The sequence below is a fragment of the Rutilus rutilus genome (assembly GCF_951802725.1).
Source record: "Rutilus rutilus genome assembly, chromosome: 19".
Classification (NCBI taxonomy): domain Eukaryota; kingdom Metazoa; phylum Chordata; class Actinopteri; order Cypriniformes; family Leuciscidae; genus Rutilus; species Rutilus rutilus.
In genome coordinates, this window is record NC_140232.1 from 12,140,108 (window position 1) to 12,162,462 (window position 22,355).

Sequence of the window (22,355 nt, forward strand, 5' to 3'; positions counted from 1 at the left end):
TTCAGCTGCTACTACCGTCACCCTCTGTACCCTCACAATGGCACTAACTCGTCTGTTGTATTTGGTAAGTGCTATTTGTTGGGGTAGTTTCAAGTGATCAGTGCTTCAAGAGACAATTGCCTTCAAGAACTACAGACTGCGTTCTCCATGCAATGCTCATTTAATCACAGAGTTCAACACATTAAGATTACTTCAAATGGGAGCATTGATTGGTCCTGTGTTCATAAGTGCTTCTCTTTGGGGTAGTTTTAATGAGGAAGTGAACTACAGGCAAGACTCAACCTCTTTTCTATGGAATTTCATTTTTCAGTGTAACTAATATTGTAAACTCTTATACCTCTCCCATCAACGTTTAAGTGAAAACATCTTAAAGCAACATTTGGACACTTTTAGCTTCCTTCTCTTCTGTTATTTTTCATTTCCTTGCCCTCTTGACTGAATAACAGTTGATATCTACTCTAACTTTTGCATCTTTCTTTTCAACCACAGTAGAAAGTGCTATCAAGTTGGGGTAAATATATGCTGACTGACTCCCCTGTGTCCATGTATTTTTTATAATTGTTCATAAGTGTAGGCCTTTCCTTTCAAAACACTAGAGGGTGCTGTTTACCTAGAAGTTTGGTCTGCCACTCTCTGTTTTTGTATTAGTGTAGGTCTTTGCTTCATACCTCTCCCTCCATCTTGTAACTTTTAAGTGCTAATGACTTGGAGCAACATTTGGACACTATTTTGCATCCTCCTCTGCAGCCATTTTTGCACTCTCCCTCTTGTCTAAAAAAATCAGTCGATATCTACTCTAACTTTAGCATCTTTCTTTTCAACCAAAGTAGAAAGTGCTATCAAGTTGGGGTAAATATTTGCTGACTGACTCCCCTGTGTCCATGTTTGGTCCCTTACATTTCCAAAGCCCCTTTAGATGACTACAAAGGCAAGCATTCCTGATACTATATAAGAATAAGTGCTTCTCTTTAGTGCAATCATGTTGCAGCATATGCAGTGTAAACACTAGATGGTGCTGGTTTACCTAGAGGTTTGGTCTGCCCCTTCCTGTTTATGTATTTAGTGTAGGCCTTTCCTTTAAAAATGACTTGACCTCTTTTCTAAATTCAGGGGCAATAAAGTTCATAATTGTTGTGTTTGCATGAAGTGCTTTTAAATGTGTGAAAAGTCCACCCATGCTGAAAAATGCTGAGTCGTTCCAAAGATGTTATATCGGCAATCAAAACTTGATGGGCTTTACAGAAAAGCAGAGTGTCAACGACCACGGCAAAGACAAGGGGGCATGGACACACTTATATTGGGAGCTGGTAAACCACATGGCTCAGACCAGCTCTTCCTTAAAGCAGGCAACATTCTCCACGTGTCTCTGACTGCAAAGGATCTCTTCCGGTCCTACCGACTTTCAGGCTAGAAATTGGACAAGATTTTCAGCTGCTACTACCGTCACCCTCTGTACCCTCACAATGGCACTCACTCGTCTGTTGTATTTGGTAAGTGCTATTTGTTGGGGTAGTTTCAAGTGATCAGTGCTTCAAGAGACAATTGCCTTCAAGAACTACAGACTGCGTTCTCCATGCAATGCTCATTTAATCACAGAGTTCAACACATTAAGATTACTTCAAATGGGAGCATTGATTGGTCCTGTATTCATAAGTGCTTCTCTTTGGGGTAGTTTTAATGAGGAAGTGAACTACAGGCAAGACTCAACCTCTTTTCTATGGAATTTCATTTTTCAGTGTAACTAATATTGTAAACCCTTATACCTCTCCCATCAACGTTTAAGTGAAAACATCTTAAAGCAACATTTGGACACTTTTGGCATCCTTCTCTGCTGTTATTTTTCATTTCCTTGCCCTCTTGACTGAATAACAGTTGATATCTACTCTAACTTTTGCATCTTTCTTTTCAACCACAGTAGAAAGTGCTATCAAGTTGGGGTAAATATATGCTGACTGACTCCCCTGTGTCCATGTATTTTTTATAATTGTTCATAAGTGTAGGCCTTTCCTTTCAAAACACTAGAGGGTGCTGTTTACCTAGAAGTTTGGGCTGCCACTCTCTGTTGTTGTATTAGTGTAGGTCTTTGCTTCATACCTCTCCCTCCATCTTGTAACTTTTAAGTGCTAATGACTTGGAGCAACATTTGGACACTATTTTGCATCCTCCTCTGCAGCCATTTTTGCACTCTCCCTCTTGTCTAAAAAAATCATTTAATATCTACTCTAACTTTAGCATCTTTCTTTTCAACCAAAGTAGAAAGTGCTATCAAGTTGGGGTAAATATTTGCTGACTGACTCCCCTGTGTCCATGTTTGGTCCCTTACATTTCCAAAGCCCCTTTAGATGACTACAAAGGCAAGCATTCCTGATACTATATAAGAATAAGTGCTTCTCTTTAGTGCAATCATGTTGCAGCATATGCAGTGTAAACACTAGATGGTGCTGGTTTACCTAGAGGTTTGGTCTGCCCCTTCCTGTTTATGTATTTAGTGTAGGCCTTTCCTTTAAAAATGACTTGACCTCTTTTCTAAATTCAGGGGCAATAAAGTTCATAATTGTTGTGTTTGCATGAAGTGCTTTTAAATGTGTGAAAAGTCCACCCATGCTGAAAAATGCTGAGTCGTTCCAAAGATGTTATATCGGCAATCAAAACTTGATGGGCTTTACAGAAAAGCAGAGTGTCAACGACCACGGCAAAGACAAGGGGGCATGGACACACTTATATTGGGAGCTGGTAAACCACATGGCTCAGACCAGCTCTTCCTTAAAGCAGGCAACATTCTCCACGTGTCTCTGACTGCAAAGGATCTCTTCCGGTCCTACCGACTTTCAGGCTAGAAATTGGACAAGATTTTCAGCTGCTACTACCGTCACCCTCTGTACCCTCACAATGGCACTAACTCGTCTGTTGTATTTGGTAAGTGCTATTTGTTGGGGTAGTTTCAAGTGATCAGTGCTTCAAGAGACAATTGCCTTCAAGAACTACAGACTGCGTTCTCCATGCAATGCTCATTTAATCACAGAGTTCAACACATTAAGATTACTTCAAATGGGAGCATTGATTGGTCCTGTGTTCATAAGTGCTTCTCTTTGGGGTAGTTTTAATGAGGAAGTGAACTACAGGCAAGACTCAACCTCTTTTCTATGGAATTTCATTTTTCAGTGTAACTAATATTGTAAACTCTTATACCTCTCCCATCAACGTTTAAGTGAAAACATCTTAAAGCAACATTTGGACACTTTTGGCATCCTTCTCTGCTGTTATTTTTCATTTCCTTGCCCTCTTGACTGAATAACAGTTGATATCTACTCTAACTTTTGCATCTTTCTTTTCAACCACAGTAGTAAGTGCTATCAAGTTGGGGTAAATATATGCTGACTGACTCCCCTGTGTCCATGTATTTTTTATAATTGTTCATAAGTGTAGGCCTTTCCTTTCAAAACACTAGAGGGTGCTGTTTACCTAGAAGTTTGGTCTGCCACTCTCTGTTTTTGTATTAGTGTAGGTCTTTGCTTCATACCTCTCCCTCCATCTTGTAACTTTTAAGTGCTAATGACTTGGAGCAACATTTGGACACTATTTTGCATCCTCCTCTGCAGCCATTTTTGCACTCTCCCTCTTGTCTAAAAAAATCAGTCGATATCTACTCTAACTTTAGCATCTTTCTTTTCAACCAAAGTAGAAAGTGCTATCAAGTTGGGGTAAATATTTGCTGACTGACTCCCCTGTGTCCATGTTTGGTCCCTTACATTTCCAAAGCCCCTTTAGATGACTACAAAGGCAAGCATTCCTGATACTATATAAGAATAAGTGCTTCTCTTTAGTGCAATCATGTTGCAGCATATGCAGTGTAAACACTAGATGGTGCTGGTTTACCTAGAGGTTTGGTCTGCCCCTTCCTGTTTATGTATTTAGTGTAGGCCTTTCCTTTAAAAATGACTTGACCTCTTTTCTAAATTCAGGGGCAATAAAGTTCATAATTGTTGTGTTTGCATGAAGTGCTTTTAAATGTGTGAAAAGTCCACCCATGCTGAAAAATGCTGAGTCGTTCCAAAGATGTTATATCAGCAATCAAAACTTGATGGGCTTTACAGAAAAGCAGAGTGTCAACGACCACGGCAAAGACAAGGGGGCATGGACACACTTATATTGGGAGCTGGTAAACCACATGGCTCAGACCAGCTCTTCCTTAAAGCAGGCAACATTCTCCACATGTCTCTGACTGCAAAGGATCTCTTCCGGTCCTACCGACTTTCAGGCTAGAAATTGGACAAGATTTTCAGCTGCTACTACCGTCACCCTCTGTACCCTCACAATGGCACTCACTCGTCTGTTGTATTTGGTAAGTGCTATTTGTTGGGGTAGTTTCAAGTGATCAGTGCTTCAAGAGACAATTGCCTTCAAGAACTACAGACTGCGTTCTCCATGCAATGCTCATTTAATCACAGAGTTCAACACATTAAGATTACTTCAAATGGGAGCATTGATTGGTCCTGTATTCATAAGTGCTTCTCTTTGGGGTAGTTTTAATGAGGAAGTGAACTACAGGCAAGACTCAACCTCTTTTCTATGGAATTTCATTTTTCAGTGTAACTAATATTGTAAACCCTTATACCTCTCCCATCAACGTTTAAGTGAAAACATCTTAAAGCAACATTTGGACACTTTTGGCATCCTTCTCTGCTGTTATTTTTCATTTCCTTGCCCTCTTGACTGAATAACAGTTGATATCTACTCTAACTTTTGCATCTTTCTTTTCAACCACAGTAGAAAGTGCTATCAAGTTGGGGTAAATATATGCTGACTGACTCCCCTGTGTCCATGTATTTTTTATAATTGTTCATAAGTGTAGGCCTTTCCTTTCAAAACACTAGAGGGTGCTGTTTACCTAGAAGTTTGGGCTGCCACTCTCTGTTGTTGTATTAGTGTAGGTCTTTGCTTCATACCCTCCATCTTGTAACTTTTAAGTGCTAATGACTTGGAGCAACATTTGGACACTATTTTGCATCCTCCTCTGCAGCCATTTTTGCACTCTCCCTCTTGTCTAAAAAAATCATTTGATATCTACTCTAACTTTAGCATATTTCTTTTCAACCAAAGTAGAAAGTGCTATCAAGTTGGGGTAAATATTTGCTGACTGACTCCCCTGTGTCCATGTTTGGTCCCTTACATTTCCAAAGCCCCTTTAGATGACTACAAAGGCAAGCATTCCTGATACTATATAAGAATAAGTGCTTCTCTTTAGTGCAATCATGTTGCAGCATATGCAGTGTAAACACTAGATGGTGCTGGTTTACCTAGAGGTTTGGTCTGCCCCTTCCTGTTTATGTATTTAGTGTAGGCCTTTCCTTTAAAAATGACTTGACCTCTTTTCTAAATTCAGGGGCAATAAAGTTCATAATTGTTGTGTTTGCATGAAGTGCTTTTAAATGTGTGAAAAGTCCACCCATGCTGAAAAATGCTGAGTCGTTCCAAAGATGTTATATCGGCAATCAAAACTTGATGGGCTTTACAGAAAAGCAGAGTGTCAACGACCACGGCAAAGACAAGGGGGCATGGACACACTTATATTGGGAGCTGGTAAACCACATGGCTCAGACCAGCTCTTCCTTAAAGCAGGCAACATTCTCCACGTGTCTCTGACTGCAAAGGATCTCTTCCGGTCCTACCGACTTTCAGGCTAGAAATTGGACAAGATTTTCAGCTGCTACTACCGTCACCCTCTGTACCCTCACAATGGCACTCACTCGTCTGTTGTATTTGGTAAGTGCTATTTGTTGGGGTAGTTTCAAGTGATCAGTGCTTCAAGAGACAATTGCCTTCAAGAACTACAGACTGCATTCTCCATGCAATGCTCATTTAATCACAGAGTTCAACACATTAAGATTACTTCAAATGGGAGCATTGATTGGTCCTGTGTTCATAAGTGCTTCTCTTTGGGGTAGTTTTAATGAGGAAGTGAACTACAGGCAAGACTCAACCTCTTTTCTATGGAATTTCATTTTTCAGTGTAACTAATATTGTAAACCCTTATACCTCTCCCATCAACGTTTAAGTGAAAACATCTTAAAGCAACATTTGGACACTTTTGGCATCCTTCTCTGCTGTTATTTTTCATTTCCTTGCCCTCTTGACTGAATAACAGTTGATATCTACTCTAACTTTTGCATCTTTCTTTTCAACCACAGTAGAAAGTGCTATCAAGTTGGGGTAAATATATGCTGACTGACTCCCCTGTGTCCATGTATTTTTTATAATTGTTCATAAGTGTAGGCCTTTCCTTTCAAAACACTAGAGGGTGCTGTTTACCTAGAAGTTTGGTCTGCCACTCTCTGTTTTTGTATTAGTGTAGGTCTTTGCTTCATACCTCTCCCTCCATCTTGTAACTTTTAAGTGCTAATGACTTGGAGCAACATTTGGACACTATTTTGCATCCTCCTCTGCAGCCATTTTTGCACTCTCCCTCTTGTCTAAAAAAATCAGTCGATATCTACTCTAACTTTAGCATCTTTCTTTTCAACCAAAGTAGAAAGTGCTATCAAGTTGGGGTAAATATTTGCTGACTGACTCCCCTGTGTCCATGTTTGGTCCCTTACATTTCCAAAGCCCCTTTAGATGACTACAAAGGCAAGCATTCCTGATACTATATAAGAATAAGTGCTTCTCTTTAGTGCAATCATGTTGCAGCATATGCAGTGTAAACACTAGATGGTGCTGGTTTACCTAGAGGTTTGGTCTGTCCCTTCCTGTTTATGTATTTAGTGTAGGCCTTTCCTTTAAAAATGACTTGACCTCTTTTCTAAATTCAGGGGCAATAAAGTTCATAATTGTTGTGTTTGCATGAAGTGCTTTTAAATGTGTGAAAAGTCCACCCATGCTGAAAAATGCTGAGTCGTTCCAAAGATGTTATATCGGCAATCAAAACTTGATGGGCTTTACAGAAAAGCAGAGTGTCAACGACCACGGCAAAGACAAGGGGGCATGGACACACTTATATTGGGAGCTGGTAAACCACATGGCTCAGACCAGCTCTTCCTTAAAGCAGGCAACATTATCCACGTGTCTCTGACTGCAAAGGATCTCTTCCGGTCCTACCGACTTTCAGGCTAGAAATTGGACAAGATTTTCAGCTGCTACTACCGTCACCCTCTGTACCCTCACAATGGCACTAACTCGTCTGTTGTATTTGGTAAGTGCTATTTGTTGGGGTAGTTTCAAGTGATCAGTGCTTCAAGAGACAATTGCCTTCAAGAACTACAGACTGCGTTCTCCATGCAATGCTCATTTAATCACAGAGTTCAACACATTAAGATTACTTCAAATGGGAGCATTGATTGGTCCTGTGTTCATAAGTGCTTCTCTTTGGGGTAGTTTTAATGAGGAAGTGAACTACAGGCAAGACTCAACCTCTTTTCTATGGAATTTCATTTTTCAGTGTAACTAATATTGTAAACTCTTATACCTCTCCCATCAACGTTTAAGTGAAAACATCTTAAAGCAACATTTGGACACTTTTAGCTTCCTTCTCTTCTGTTATTTTTCATTTCCTTGCCCTCTTGACTGAATAACAGTTGATATCTACTCTAACTTTTGCATCTTTCTTTTCAACCACAGTAGAAAGTGCTATCAAGTTGGGGTAAATATATGCTGACTGACTCCCCTGTGTCCATGTATTTTTTATAATTGTTCATAAGTGTAGGCCTTTCCTTTCAAAACACTAGAGGGTGCTGTTTACCTAGAAGTTTGGTCTGCCACTCTCTGTTTTTGTATTAGTGTAGGTCTTTGCTTCATACCTCTCCCTCCATCTTGTAACTTTTAAGTGCTAATGACTTGGAGCAACATTTGGACACTATTTTGCATCCTCCTCTGCAGCCATTTTTGCACTCTCCCTCTTGTCTAAAAAAATCATTTGATATCTACTCTAACTTTAGCATCTTTCTTTTTAACCAAAGTAGAAAGTGCTATCAAGTTGGGGTAAATATTTGCTGACTGACTCCCCTGTGTCCATGTTTGGTCCCTTACATTTCCAAAGCCCCTTTAGATGACTACAAAGGCAAGCATTCCTGATACTATATAAGAATAAGTGCTTCTCTTTAGTGCAATCATGTTGCAGCATATGCAGTGTAAACACTAGATGGTGCTGGTTTACCTAGAGGTTTGGTCTGCCCCTTCCTGTTTATGTATTTAGTGTAGGCCTTTCCTTTAAAAATGACTTGACCTCTTTTCTAAATTCAGGGGCAATAAAGTTCATAATTGTTGTGTTTGCATGAAGTGCTTTTAAATGTGTGAAAAGTCCACCCATGCTGAAAAATGCTGAGTCGTTCCAAAGATGTTATATCGGCAATCAAAACTTGATGGGCTTTACAGAAAAGCAGAGTGTCAACGACCACGGCAAAGACAAGGGGGCATGGACACACTTATATTGGGAGCTGGTAAACCACATGGCTCAGACCAGCTCTTCCTTAAAGCAGGCAACATTATCCACGTGTCTCTGACTGCAAAGGATCTCTTCCGGTCCTACCGACTTTCAGGCTAGAAATTGGACAAGATTTTCAGCTGCTACTACCGTCACCCTCTGTACCCTCACAATGGCACTAACTCGTCTGTTGTATTTGGTAAGTGCTATTTGTTGGGGTAGTTTCAAGTGATCAGTGCTTCAAGAGACAATTGCCTTCAAGAACTACAGACTGCGTTCTCCATGCAATGCTCATTTAATCACAGAGTTCAACACATTAAGATTACTTCAAATGGGAGCATTGATTGGTCCTGTGTTCATAAGTGCTTCTCTTTGGGGTAGTTTTAATGAGGAAGTGAACTACAGGCAAGACTCAACCTCTTTTCTATGGAATTTCATTTTTCAGTGTAACTAATATTGTAAACTCTTATACCTCTCCCATCAACGTTTAAGTGAAAACATCTTAAAGCAACATTTGAACACTTTTAGCTTCCTTCTCTTCTGTTATTTTTCATTTCCTTGCCCTCTTGACTGAATAACAGTTGATATCTACTCTAACTTTTGCATCTTTCTTTTCAACCACAGTAGAAAGTGCTATCAAGTTGGGGTAAATATATGCTGACTGACTCCCCTGTGTCCATGTATTTTTTATAATTGTTCATAAGTGTAGGCCTTTCCTTTCAAAACACTAGAGGGTGCTGTTTACCTAGAAGTTTGGTCTGCCACTCTCTGTTTTTGTATTAGTGTAGGTCTTTGCTTCATACCTCTCCCTCCATCTTGTAACTTTTAAGTGCTAATGACTTGGAGCAACATTTGGACACTCTTTTGCATCCTCCTCTGCAGCCATTTTTGCACTCTCCCTCTTGTCTAAAAAAATCATTTGATATCTACTCTAACTTTAGCATATTTCTTTTCAACCAAAGTAGAAAGTGCTATCAAGTTGGGGTAAATATTTGCTGACTGACTCCCCTGTGTACATGTTTGGTCCCTTACATTTCCAAAGCCCCTTTAGATGACTACAAAGGCAAGCATTCCTGATACTATATAAGAATAAGTGCTTCTCTTTAGTGCAATCATGTTGCAGCATATGCCGTGTAAACACTAGATGGTGCTGGTTTACCTAGAGGTTTGGTCTGCCCCTTCCTGTTTATGTATTTAGTGTAGGCCTTTCCTTTAAAAATGACTTGACCTCTTTTCTAAATTCAGGGGCAATAAAGTTCATAATTGTTGTGTTTGCATGAAGTGCTTTTAAATGTGTGAAAAGTCCACCCATGCTGAAAAATGCTGAGTCGTTCCAAAGATGTTATATCGGCAATCAAAACTTGATGGGCTTTACAGAAAAGCAGAGTGTCAACGACCACGGCAAAGACAAGGGGGCATGGACACACTTATATTGGGAGCTGGTAAACCACATGGCTCAGACCAGCTCTTCCTTAAAGCAGGCAACATTATCCACGTGTCTCTGACTGCAAAGGATCTCTTCCGGTCCTACCGACTTTCAGGCTAGAAATTGGACAAGATTTTCAGCTGCTACTACCGTCACCCTCTGTACCCTCACAATGGCACTCACTCGTCTGTTGTATTTGGTAAGTGCTATTTGTTGGGGTAGTTTCAAGTGATCAGTGCTTCAAGAGACAATTGCCTTCAAGAACTACAGACTGCGTTCTCCATGCAATGCTCATTTAATCACAGAGTTCAACACATTAAGATTACTTCAAATGGGAGCATTGATTGGTCCTGTGTTCATAAGTGCTTCTCTTTGGGGTAGTTTTAATGAGGAAGTGAACTACAGGCAAGACTCAACCTCTTTTCTATGGAATTTCATTTTTCATTGTAACTAATATTGTAAACCCTTATACCTCTCCCATCAACGTTTAAGTGAAAACATCTTAAAGCAACATTTGGACACTTTTGGCATCCTTCTCTGCTGTTATTTTTCATTTCCTTGCCCTCTTGACTGAATAACAGTTGATATCTACTCTAACTTTTGCATCTTTCTTTTCAACCACAGTAGAAAGTGCTATCAAGTTGGGGTAAATATATGCTGACTGACTCCCCTGTGTCCATGTATTTTTTATAATTGTTCATAAGTGTAGGCCTTTCCTTTCAAAACACTAGAGGGTGCTGTTTACCTAGAAGTTTGGTCTGCCACTCTCTGTTTTTGTATTAGTGTAGGTCTTTGCTTCATACCTCTCCCTCCATCTTGTAACTTTTAAGTGCTAATGACTTGGAGCAACATTTGGACACTATTTTGCATCCTCCTCTGCAGCCATTTTTGCACTCTCCCTCTTGTCTAAAAAAATCAGTCGATATCTACTCTAACTTTAGCATCTTTCTTTTCAACCAAAGTAGAAAGTGCTATCAAGTTGGGGTAAATATTTGCTGACTGACTCCCCTGTGTACATGTTTGGTCCCTTACATTTCCAAAGCCCCTTTAGATGACTACAAAGGCAAGCATTCCTGATACTATATAAGAATAAGTGCTTCTCTTTAGTGCAATCATGTTGCAGCATATGCAGTGTAAACACTAGATGGTGCTGGTTTACCTAGAGGTTTGGTCTGCCCCTTCCTGTTTATGTATTTAGTGTAGGCCTTTCCTTTAAAAATGACTTGACCTCTTTTCTAAATTCAGGGGCAATAAAGTTCATAATTGTTGTGTTTGCATGAAGTGCTTTTAAATGTGTGAAAAGTCCACCCATGCTGAAAAATGCTGAGTCGTTCCAAAGATGTTATATCGGCAATCAAAACTTGATGGGCTTTACAGAAAAGCAGAGTGTCAACGACCACGGCAAAGACAAGGGGGCATGGACACACTTATATTGGGAGCTGGTAAACCACATGGCTCAGACCAGCTCTTCCTTAAAGCAGGCAACATTATCCACGTGTCTCTGACTGCAAAGGATCTCTTCCGGTCCTACCGACTTTCAGGCTAGAAATTGGACAAGATTTTCAGCTGCTACTACCGTCACCCTCTGTACCCTCACAATGGCACTAACTCGTCTGTTGTATTTGGTAAGTGCTATTTGTTGGGGTAGTTTCAAGTGATCAGTGCTTCAAGAGACAATTGCCTTCAAGAACTACAGACTGCGTTCTCCATGCAATGCTCATTTAATCACAGAGTTCAACACATTAAGATTACTTCAAATGGGAGCATTGATTGGTCCTGTGTTCATAAGTGCTTCTCTTTGGGGTAGTTTTAATGAGGAAGTGAACTACAGGCAAGACTCAACCTCTTTTCTATGGAATTTCATTTTTCAGTGTAACTAATATTGTAAACTCTTATACCTCTCCCATCAACGTTTAAGTGAAAACATCTTAAAGCAACATTTGGACACTTTTAGCTTCCTTCTCTTCTGTTATTTTTCATTTCCTTGCCCTCTTGACTGAATAACAGTTGATATCTACTCTAACTTTTGCATCTTTCTTTTCAACCACAGTAGAAAGTGCTATCAAGTTGGGGTAAATATATGCTGACTGACTCCCCTGTGTCCATGTATTTTTTATAATTGTTCATAAGTGTAGGCCTTTCCTTTCAAAACACTAGAGGGTGCTGTTTACCTAGAAGTTTGGTCTGCCACTCTCTGTTTTTGTATTAGTGTAGGTCTTTGCTTCATACCTCTCCCTCCATCTTGTAACTTTTAAGTGCTAATGACTTGGAGCAACATTTGGACACTATTTTGCATCCTCCTCTGCAGCCATTTTTGCACTCTCCCTCTTGTCTAAAAAAATCAGTCGATATCTACTCTAACTTTAGCATCTTTCTTTTCAACCAAAGTAGAAAGTGCTATCAAGTTGGGGTAAATATTTGCTGACTGACTCCCCTGTGTCCATGTTTGGTCCCTTACATTTCCAAAGCCCCTTTAGATGACTACAAAGGCAAGCATTCCTGATACTATATAAGAATAAGTGCTTCTCTTTAGTGCAATCATGTTGCAGCATATGCAGTGTAAACACTAGATGGTGCTGGTTTACCTAGAGGTTTGGTCTGCCCCTTCCTGTTTATGTATTTAGTGTAGGCCTTTCCTTTAAAAATGACTTGACCTCTTTTCTAAATTCAGGGGCAATAAAGTTCATAATTGTTGTGTTTGCATGAAGTGCTTTTAAATGTGTGAAAAGTCCACCCATGCTGAAAAATGCTGAGTCGTTCCAAAGATGTTATATCGCCAATCAAAACTTGATGGGCTTTACAGAAAAGCAGAGTGTCAACGACCACGGCAAAGACAAGGGGGCATGGACACACTTATATTGGGAGCTGGTAAACCACATGGCTCAGACCAGCTCTTCCTTAAAGCAGGCAACATTCTCCACGTGTCTCTGACTGCAAAGGATCTCTTCCGGTCCTACCGACTTTCAGGCTAGAAATTGGACAAGATTTTCAGCTGCTACTACCGTCACCCTCTGTACCCTCACAATGGCACTCACTCGTCTGTTGTATTTGGTAAGTGCTATTTGTTGGGGTAGTTTCAAGTGATCAGTGCTTCAAGAGACAATTGCCTTCAAGAACTACAGACTGCGTTCTCCATGCAATGCTCATTTAATCACAGAGTTCAACACATTAAGATTACTTCAAATGGGAGCATTGATTGGTCCTGTGTTCATAAGTGCTTCTCTTTGGGGTAGTTTTAATGAGGAAGTGAACTACAGGCAAGACTCAACCTCTTTTCTATGGAATTTCATTTTTCAGTGTAACTAATATTGTAAACCCTTATACCTCTCCCATCAACGTTTAAGTGAAAACATCTTAAAGCAACATTTGGACACTTTTGGCATCCTTCTCTGCTGTTATTTTTCATTTCCTTGCCCTCTTGACTGAATAACAGTTGATATCTACTCTAACTTTTGCATCTTTCTTTTCAACCACAGTAGAAAGTGCTATCAAGTTGGGGTAAATATATGCTGACTGACTCCCCTGTGTCCATGTATTTTTTATAATTGTTCATAAGTGTAGGCCTTTCCTTTCAAAACACTAGAGGGTGCTGTTTACCTAGAAGTTTGGTCTGCCACTCTCGGTTTTTGTATTAGTGTAGGTCTTTGCTTCATACCTCTCCCTCCATCTTGTAACTTTTAAGTGCTAATGACTTGGAGCAACATTTGGACACTATTTTGCATCCTCCTCTGCAGCCATTTTTGCACTCTCCCTCTTGTCTAAAAAAATCAGTCGATATCTACTCTAACTTTAGCATCTTTCTTTTCAACCAAAGTAGAAAGTGCTATCAAGTTGGGGTAAATATTTGCTGACTGACTCCCCTGTGTCCATGTTTGGTCCCTTACATTTCCAAAGCCCCTTTAGATGACTACAAAGGCAAGCATTCCTGATACTATATAAGAATAAGTGCTTCTCTTTAGTGCAATCATGTTGCAGCATATGCAGTGTAAACACTAGATGGTGCTGGTTTACCTAGAGGTTTGGTCTGCCCCTTCCTGTTTATGTATTTAGTGTAGGCCTTTCCTTTAAAAATGACTTGACCTCTTTTCTAAATTCAGGGGCAATAAAGTTCATAATTGTTGTGTTTGCATGAAGTGCTTTTAAATGTGTGAAAAGTCCACCCATGCTGAAAAATGCTGAGTCGTTCCAAAGATGTTATATCGGCAATCAAAACTTGATGGGCTTTACAGAAAAGCAGAGTGTCAACGACCACGGCAAAGACAAGGGGGCATGGACACACTTATATTGGGAGCTGGTAAACCACATGGCTCAGACCAGCTCTTCCTTAAAGCAGGCAACATTCTCCACGTGTCTCTGACTGCAAAGGATCTCTTCCGGTCCTACCGACTTTCAGGCTAGAAATTGGACAAGATTTTCAGCTGCTACTACCGTCACCCTCTGTACCCTCACAATGGCACTCACTCGTCTGTTGTATTTGGTAAGTGCTATTTGTTGGGGTAGTTTCAAGTGATCAGTGCTTCAAGAGACAATTGCCTTCAAGAACTACAGACTGCGTTCTCCATGCAATGCTCATTTAATCACAGAGTTCAACACATTAAGATTACTTCAAATGGGAGCATTGATTGGTCCTGTGTTCATAAGTGCTTCTCTTTGGGGTAGTTTTAATGAGGAAGTGAACTACAGGCAAGACTCAACCTCTTTTCTATGGAATTTCATTTTTCAGTGTAACTAATATTGTAAACCCTTATACCTCTCCCATCAACGTTTAAGTGAAAACATCTTAAAGCAACATTTGGACACTTTTGGCATCCTTCTCTGCTGTTATTTTTCATTTCCTTGCCCTCTTGACTGAATAACAGTTGATATCTACTCTAACTTTTGCATCTTTCTTTTCAACCACAGTAGAAAGTGCTATCAAGTTGGGGTAAATATATGCTGACTGACTCCCCTGTGTCCATGTATTTTTTATAATTGTTCATAAGTGTAGGCCTTTCCTTTCAAAACACTAGAGGGTGCTGTTTACCTAGAAGTTTGGTCTGCCACTCTCGGTTTTTGTATTAGTGTAGGTCTTTGCTTCATACCTCTCCCTCCATCTTGTAACTTTTAAGTGCTAATGACTTGGAGCAACATTTGGACACTATTTTGCATCCTCCTCTGCAGCCATTTTTGCACTCTCCCTCTTGTCTAAAAAAATCAGTCGATATCTACTCTAACTTTAGCATCTTTCTTTTCAACCAAAGTAGAAAGTGCTATCAAGTTGGGGTAAATATTTGCTGACTGACTCCCCTGTGTCCATGTTTGGTCCCTTACATTTCCAAAGCCCCTTTAGATGACTACAAAGGCAAGCATTCCTGATACTATATAAGAATAAGTGCTTCTCTTTAGTGCAATCATGTTGCAGCATATGCAGTGTAAACACTAGATGGTGCTGGTTTACCTAGAGGTTTGGTCTGCCCCTTCCTGTTTATGTATTTAGTGTAGGCCTTTCCTTTAAAAATGACTTGACCTCTTTTCTAAATTCAGGGGCAATAAAGTTCATAATTGTTGTGTTTGCATGAAGTGCTTTTAAATGTGTGAAAAGTCCACCCATGCTGAAAAATGCTGAGTCGTTCCAAAGATGTTATATCGGCAATCAAAACTTGATGGGCTTTACAGAAAAGCAGAGTGTCAACGACCACGGCAAAGACAAGGGGGCATGGACACACTTATATTGGGAGCTGGTAAACCACATGGCTCAGACCAGCTCTTCCTTAAAGCAGGCAACATTCTCCACGTGTCTCTGACTGCAAAGGATCTCTTCCGGTCCTACCGACTTTCAGGCTAGAAATTGGACAAGATTTTCAGCTGCTACTACCGTCACCCTCTGTACCCTCACAATGGCACTCACTCGTCTGTTGTATTTGGTAAGTGCTATTTGTTGGGGTAGTTTCAAGTGATCAGTGCTTCAAGAGACAATTGCCTTCAAGAACTACAGACTGCGTTCTCCATGCAATGCTCATTTAATCACAGAGTTCAACACATTAAGATTACTTCAAATGGGAGCATTGATTGGTCCTGTGTTCATAAGTGCTTCTCTTTGGGGTAGTTTTAATGAGGAAGTGAACTACAGGCAAGACTCAACCTCTTTTCTATGGAATTTCATTTTTCAGTGTAACTAATATTGTAAACCCTTATACCTCTCCCATCAACGTTTAAGTGAAAACATCTTAAAGCAACATTTGGACACTTTTGGCATCCTTCTCTGCTGTTATTTTTCATTTCCTTGCCCTCTTGACTGAATAACAGTTGATATCTACTCTAACTTTTGCATCTTTCTTTTCAACCACAGTAGAAAGTGCTATCAAGTTGGGGTAAATATATGCTGACTGACTCCCCTGTGTCCATGTATTTTTTATAATTGTTCATAAGTGTAGGCCTTTCCTTTCAAAACACTAGAGGGTGCTGTTTACCTAGAAGTTTGGTCTGCCACTCTCTGTTTTTGTATTAGTGTAGGTCTTTGCTTCATACCTCTCCCTCCATCTTGTAACTTTTAAGTGCTAATGACTTGGAGCAACATTTGGACACTATTTTGCATCCTCCTCTGCAGCCATTTTTGCACTCTCCCTCTTGTCTAAAAAAATCAGTCGATATCTACTCTAACTTTAGCATCTTTCTTTTCAACCAAAGTAGAAAGTGCTATCAAGTTGGGGTAAATATTTGCTGACTGACTCCCCTGTGTCCATGTTTGGTCCCTTACATTTCCAAAGCCCCTTTAGATGACTACAAAGGCAAGCATTCCTGATACTATATAAGAATAAGTGCTTCTCTTTAGTGCAATCATGTTGCAGCATATGCAGTGTAAACACTAGATGGTGCTGGTTTACCTAGAGGTTTGGTCTGCCCCTTCCTGTTTATGTATTTAGTGTAGGCCTTTCCTTTAAAAATGACTTGACCTCTTTTCTAAATTCAGGGGCAATAAAGTTCATAATTGTTGTGTTTGCATGAAGTGCTTTTAAATGTGTGAAAAGTCCACCCATGCTGAAAAATGCTGAGTCGTTCCAAAGATGTTATATCGGCAATCAAAACTTGATGGGCTTTACAGAAAAGCAGAGTGTCAACGACCACGGCAAAGACAAGGGGGCATGGACACACTTATATTGGGAGCTGGTAAACCACATGGCTCAGACCAGCTCTTCCTTAAAGCAGGCAACATTCTCCACGTGTCTCTGACTGCAAAGGATCTCTTCCGGTCCTACCGACTTTCAGGCTAGAAATTGGACAAGATTTTCAGCTGCTACTACCGTCACCCTCTGTACCCTCACAATGGCACTCACTCGTCTGTTGTATTTGGTAAGTGCTATTTGTTGGGGTAGTTTCAAGTGATCAGTGCTTCAAGAGACAATTGCCTTCAAGAACTACAGACTGCGTTCTCCATGCAATGCTCATTTAATCACAGAGTTCAACACATTAAGATTACTTCAAATGGGAGCATTGATTGGTCCTGTGTTCATAAGTGCTTCTCTTTGGGGTAGTTTTAATGAGGAAGTGAACTACAGGCAAGACTCAACCTCTTTTCTATGGAATTTAATTTTTCAGTGTAACTAATATTGTAAACCCTTATACCTCTCCCATCAACGTTTAAGTGAAAACATCTTAAAGCAACATTTGGACACTTTTGGCATCCTTCTCTGCTGTTATTTTTCATTTCCTTGCCCTCTTGACTGAATAACAGTTGATATCTACTCTAACTTTTGCATCTTTCTTTTCAACCACAGTAGAAAGTGCTATCAAGTTGGGGTAAATATATGCTGACTGACTCCCCTGTGTCCATGTATTTTTTATAATTGTTCATAAGTGTAGGCCTTTCCTTTCAAAACACTAGAGGGTGCTGTTTACCTAGAAGTTTGGTCTGCCACTCTCTGTTTTTGTATTAGTGTAGGTCTTTGCTTCATACCTCTCCCTCCATCTTGTAACTTTTAAGTGCTAATGACTTGGAGCAACATTTGGACACTATTTTGCATCCTCCTCTGCAGCCATTTTTGCACTCTCCCTCTTGTCTAAAAAAATCATTTGATATCTACTCTAACTTTAGCATCTTTCTTTTCAACCAAAGTAGAAAGTGCTATCAAGTTGGGGTAAATATTTGCTGACTGACTCCCCTGTGTCCATGTTTGGTCCCTTACATTTCCAAAGCCCCTTTAGATGACTACAAAGGCAAGCATTCCTGATACTATATAAGAATAAGTGCTTCTCTTTAGTGCAATCATGTTGCAGCATATGCAGTGTAAACACTAGATGGTGCTGGTTTACCTAGAGGTTTGGTCTGCCCCTTCCTGTTTATGTATTTAGTGTAGGCCTTTCCTTTAAAAATGACTTGACCTCTTTTCTAAATTCAGGGGCAATAAAGTTCATAATTGTTGTGTTTGCATGAAGTGCTTTTAAATGTGTGAAAAGTCCACCCATGCTGAAAAATGCTGAGTCGTTCCAAAGATGTTATATCGGCAATCAAAACTTGATGGGCTTTACAGAAAAGCAGAGTGTCAACGACCACGGCAAAGACAAGGGGGCATGGACACACTTATATTGGGAGCTGGTAAACCACATGGCTCAGACCAGCTCTTCCTTAAAGCAGGCAACATTATCCACGTGTCTCTGACTGCAAAGGATCTCTTCCGGTCCTACCGACTTTCAGGCTAGAAATTGGACAAGATTTTCAGCTGCTACTACCGTCACCCTCTGTACCCTCACAATGGCACTAACTCGTCTGTTGTATTTGGTAAGTGCTATTTGTTGGGGTAGTTTCAAGTGATCAGTGCTTCAAGAGACAATTGCCTTCAAGAACTACAGACTGCGTTCTCCATGCAATGCTCATTTAATCACAGAGTTCAACACATTAAGATTACTTCAAATGGGAGCATTGATTGGTCCTGTGTTCATAAGTGCTTCTCTTTGGGGTAGTTTTAATGAGGAAGTGAACTACAGGCAAGACTCAACCTCTTTTCTATGGAATTTCATTTTTCAGTGTAACTAATATTGTAAACTCTTATACCTCTCCCATCAACGTTTAAGTGAAAACATCTTAAAGCAACATTTGGACACTTTTAGCTTCCTTCTCTTCTGTTATTTTTCATTTCCTTGCCCTCTTGACTGAATAACAGTTGATATCTACTCTAACTTTTGCATCTTTCTTTTCAACCACAGTAGAAAGTGCTATCAAGTTGGGGTAAATATATGCTGACTGACTCCCCTGTGTCCATGTATTTTTTATAATTGTTCATAAGTGTAGGCCTTTCCTTTCAAAACACTAGAGGGTGCTGTTTACCTAGAAGTTTGGTCTGCCACTCTCTGTTTTTGTATTAGTGTAGGTCTTTGCTTCATACCTCTCCCTCCATCTTGTAACTTTTAAGTGCTAATGACTTGGAGCAACATTTGGACACTATTTTGCATCCTCCTCTGCAGCCATTTTTGCACTCTCCCTCTTGTCTAAAAAAATCATTTGATATCTACTCTAACTTTAGCATCTTTCTTTTTAACCAAAGTAGAAAGTGCTATCAAGTTGGGGTAAATATTTGCTGACTGACTCCCCTGTGTCCATGTTTGGTCCCTTACATTTCCAAAGCCCCTTTAGATGACTACAAAGGCAAGCATTCCTGATACTATATAAGAATAAGTGCTTCTCTTTAGTGCAATCATGTTGCAGCATATGCAGTGTAAACACTAGATGGTGCTGGTTTACCTAGAGGTTTGGTCTGCCCCTTCCTGTTTATGTATTTAGTGTAGGCCTTTCCTTTAAAAATGACTTGACCTCTTTTCTAAATTCAGGGGCAATAAAGTTCATAATTGTTGTGTTTGCATGAAGTGCTTTTAAATGTGTGAAAAGTCCACCCATGCTGAAAAATGCTGAGTCGTTCCAAAGATGTTATATCGGCAATCAAAACTTGATGGGCTTTACAGAAAAGCAGAGTGTCAACGACCACGGCAAAGACAAGGGGGCATGGACACACTTATATTGGGAGCTGGTAAACCACATGGCTCAGACCAGCTCTTCCTTAAAGCAGGCAACATTATCCACGTGTCTCTGACTGCAAAGGATCTCTTCCGGTCCTACCGACTTTCAGGCTAGAAATTGGACAAGATTTTCAGCTGCTACTACCGTCACCCTCTGTACCCTCACAATGGCACTAACTCGTCTGTTGTATTTGGTAAGTGCTATTTGTTGGGGTAGTTTCAAGTGATCAGTGCTTCAAGAGACAATTGCCTTCAAGAACTACAGACTGCGTTCTCCATGCAATGCTCATTTAATCACAGAGTTCAACACATTAAGATTACTTCAAATGGGAGCATTGATTGGTCCTGTGTTCATAAGTGCTTCTCTTTGGGGTAGTTTTAATGAGGAAGTGAACTACAGGCAAGACTCAACCTCTTTTCTATGGAATTTCATTTTTCAGTGTAACTAATATTGTAAACTCTTATACCTCTCCCATCAACGTTTAAGTGAAAACATCTTAAAGCAACATTTGAACACTTTTAGCTTCCTTCTCTTCTGTTATTTTTCATTTCCTTGCCCTCTTGACTGAATAACAGTTGATATCTACTCTAACTTTTGCATCTTTCTTTTCAACCACAGTAGAAAGTGCTATCAAGTTGGGGTAAATATATGCTGACTGACTCCCCTGTGTCCATGTATTTTTTATAATTGTTCATAAGTGTAGGCCTTTCCTTTCAAAACACTAGAGGGTGCTGTTTACCTAGAAGTTTGGTCTGCCACTCTCTGTTTTTGTATTAGTGTAGGTCTTTGCTTCATACCTCTCCCTCCATCTTGTAACTTTTAAGTGCTAATGACTTGGAGCAACATTTGGACACTCTTTTGCATCCTCCTCTGCAGCCATTTTTGCACTCTCCCTCTTGTCTAAAAAAATCATTTGATATCTACTCTAACTTTAGCATATTTCTTTTCAACCAAAGTAGAAAGTGCTATCAAGTTGGGGTAAATATTTGCTGACTGACTCCCCTGTGTACATGTTTGGTCCCTTACATTTCCAAAGCCCCTTTAGATGACTACAAAGGCAAGCATTCCTGATACTATATAAGAATAAGTGCTTCTCTTTAGTGCAATCATGTTGCAGCATATGCCGTGTAAACACTAGATGGTGCTGGTTTACCTAGAGGTTTGGTCTGCCCCTTCCTGTTTATGTATTTAGTGTAGGCCTTTCCTTTAAAAATGACTTGACCTCTTTTCTAAATTCAGGGGCAATAAAGTTCATAATTGTTGTGTTTGCATGAAGTGCTTTTAAATGTGTGAAAAGTCCACCCATGCTGAAAAATGCTGAGTCGTTCCAAAGATGTTATATCGGCAATCAAAACTTGATGGGCTTTACAGAAAAGCAGAGTGTCAACGACCACGGCAAAGACAAGGGGGCATGGACACACTTATATTGGGAGCTGGTAAACCACATGGCTCAGACCAGCTCTTCCTTAAAGCAGGCAACATTATCCACGTGTCTCTGACTGCAAAGGATCTCTTCCGGTCCTACCGACTTTCAGGCTAGAAATTGGACAAGATTTTCAGCTGCTACTACCGTCACCCTCTGTACCCTCACAATGGCACTCACTCGTCTGTTGTATTTGGTAAGTGCTATTTGTTGGGGTAGTTTCAAGTGATCAGTGCTTCAAGAGACAATTGCCTTCAAGAACTACAGACTGCGTTCTCCATGCAATGCTCATTTAATCACAGAGTTCAACACATTAAGATTACTTCAAATGGGAGCATTGATTGGTCCTGTGTTCATAAGTGCTTCTCTTTGGGGTAGTTTTAATGAGGAAGTGAACTACAGGCAAGACTCAACCTCTTTTCTATGGAATTTCATTTTTCATTGTAACTAATATTGTAAACCCTTATACCTCTCCCATCAACGTTTAAGTGAAAACATCTTAAAGCAACATTTGGACACTTTTGGCATCCTTCTCTGCTGTTATTTTTCATTTCCTTGCCCTCTTGACTGAATAACAGTTGATATCTACTCTAACTTTTGCATCTTTCTTTTCAACCACAGTAGAAAGTGCTATCAAGTTGGGGTAAATATATGCTGACTGACTCCCCTGTGTCCATGTATTTTTTATAATTGTTCATAAGTGTAGGCCTTTCCTTTCAAAACACTAGAGGGTGCTGTTTACCTAGAAGTTTGGTCTGCCACTCTCGGTTTTTGTATTAGTGTAGGTCTTTGCTTCATACCTCTCCCTCCATCTTGTAACTTTTAAGTGCTAATGACTTGGAGCAACATTTGGACACTATTTTGCATCCTCCTCTGCAGCCATTTTTGCACTCTCCCTCTTGTCTAAAAAAATCAGTCGATATCTACTCTAACTTTAGCATCTTTCTTTTCAACCAAAGTAGAAAGTGCTATCAAGTTGGGGTAAATATTTGCTGACTGACTCCCCTGTGTCCATGTTTGGTCCCTTACATTTCCAAAGCCCCTTTAGATGACTACAAAGGCAAGCATTCCTGATACTATATAAGAATAAGTGCTTCTCTTT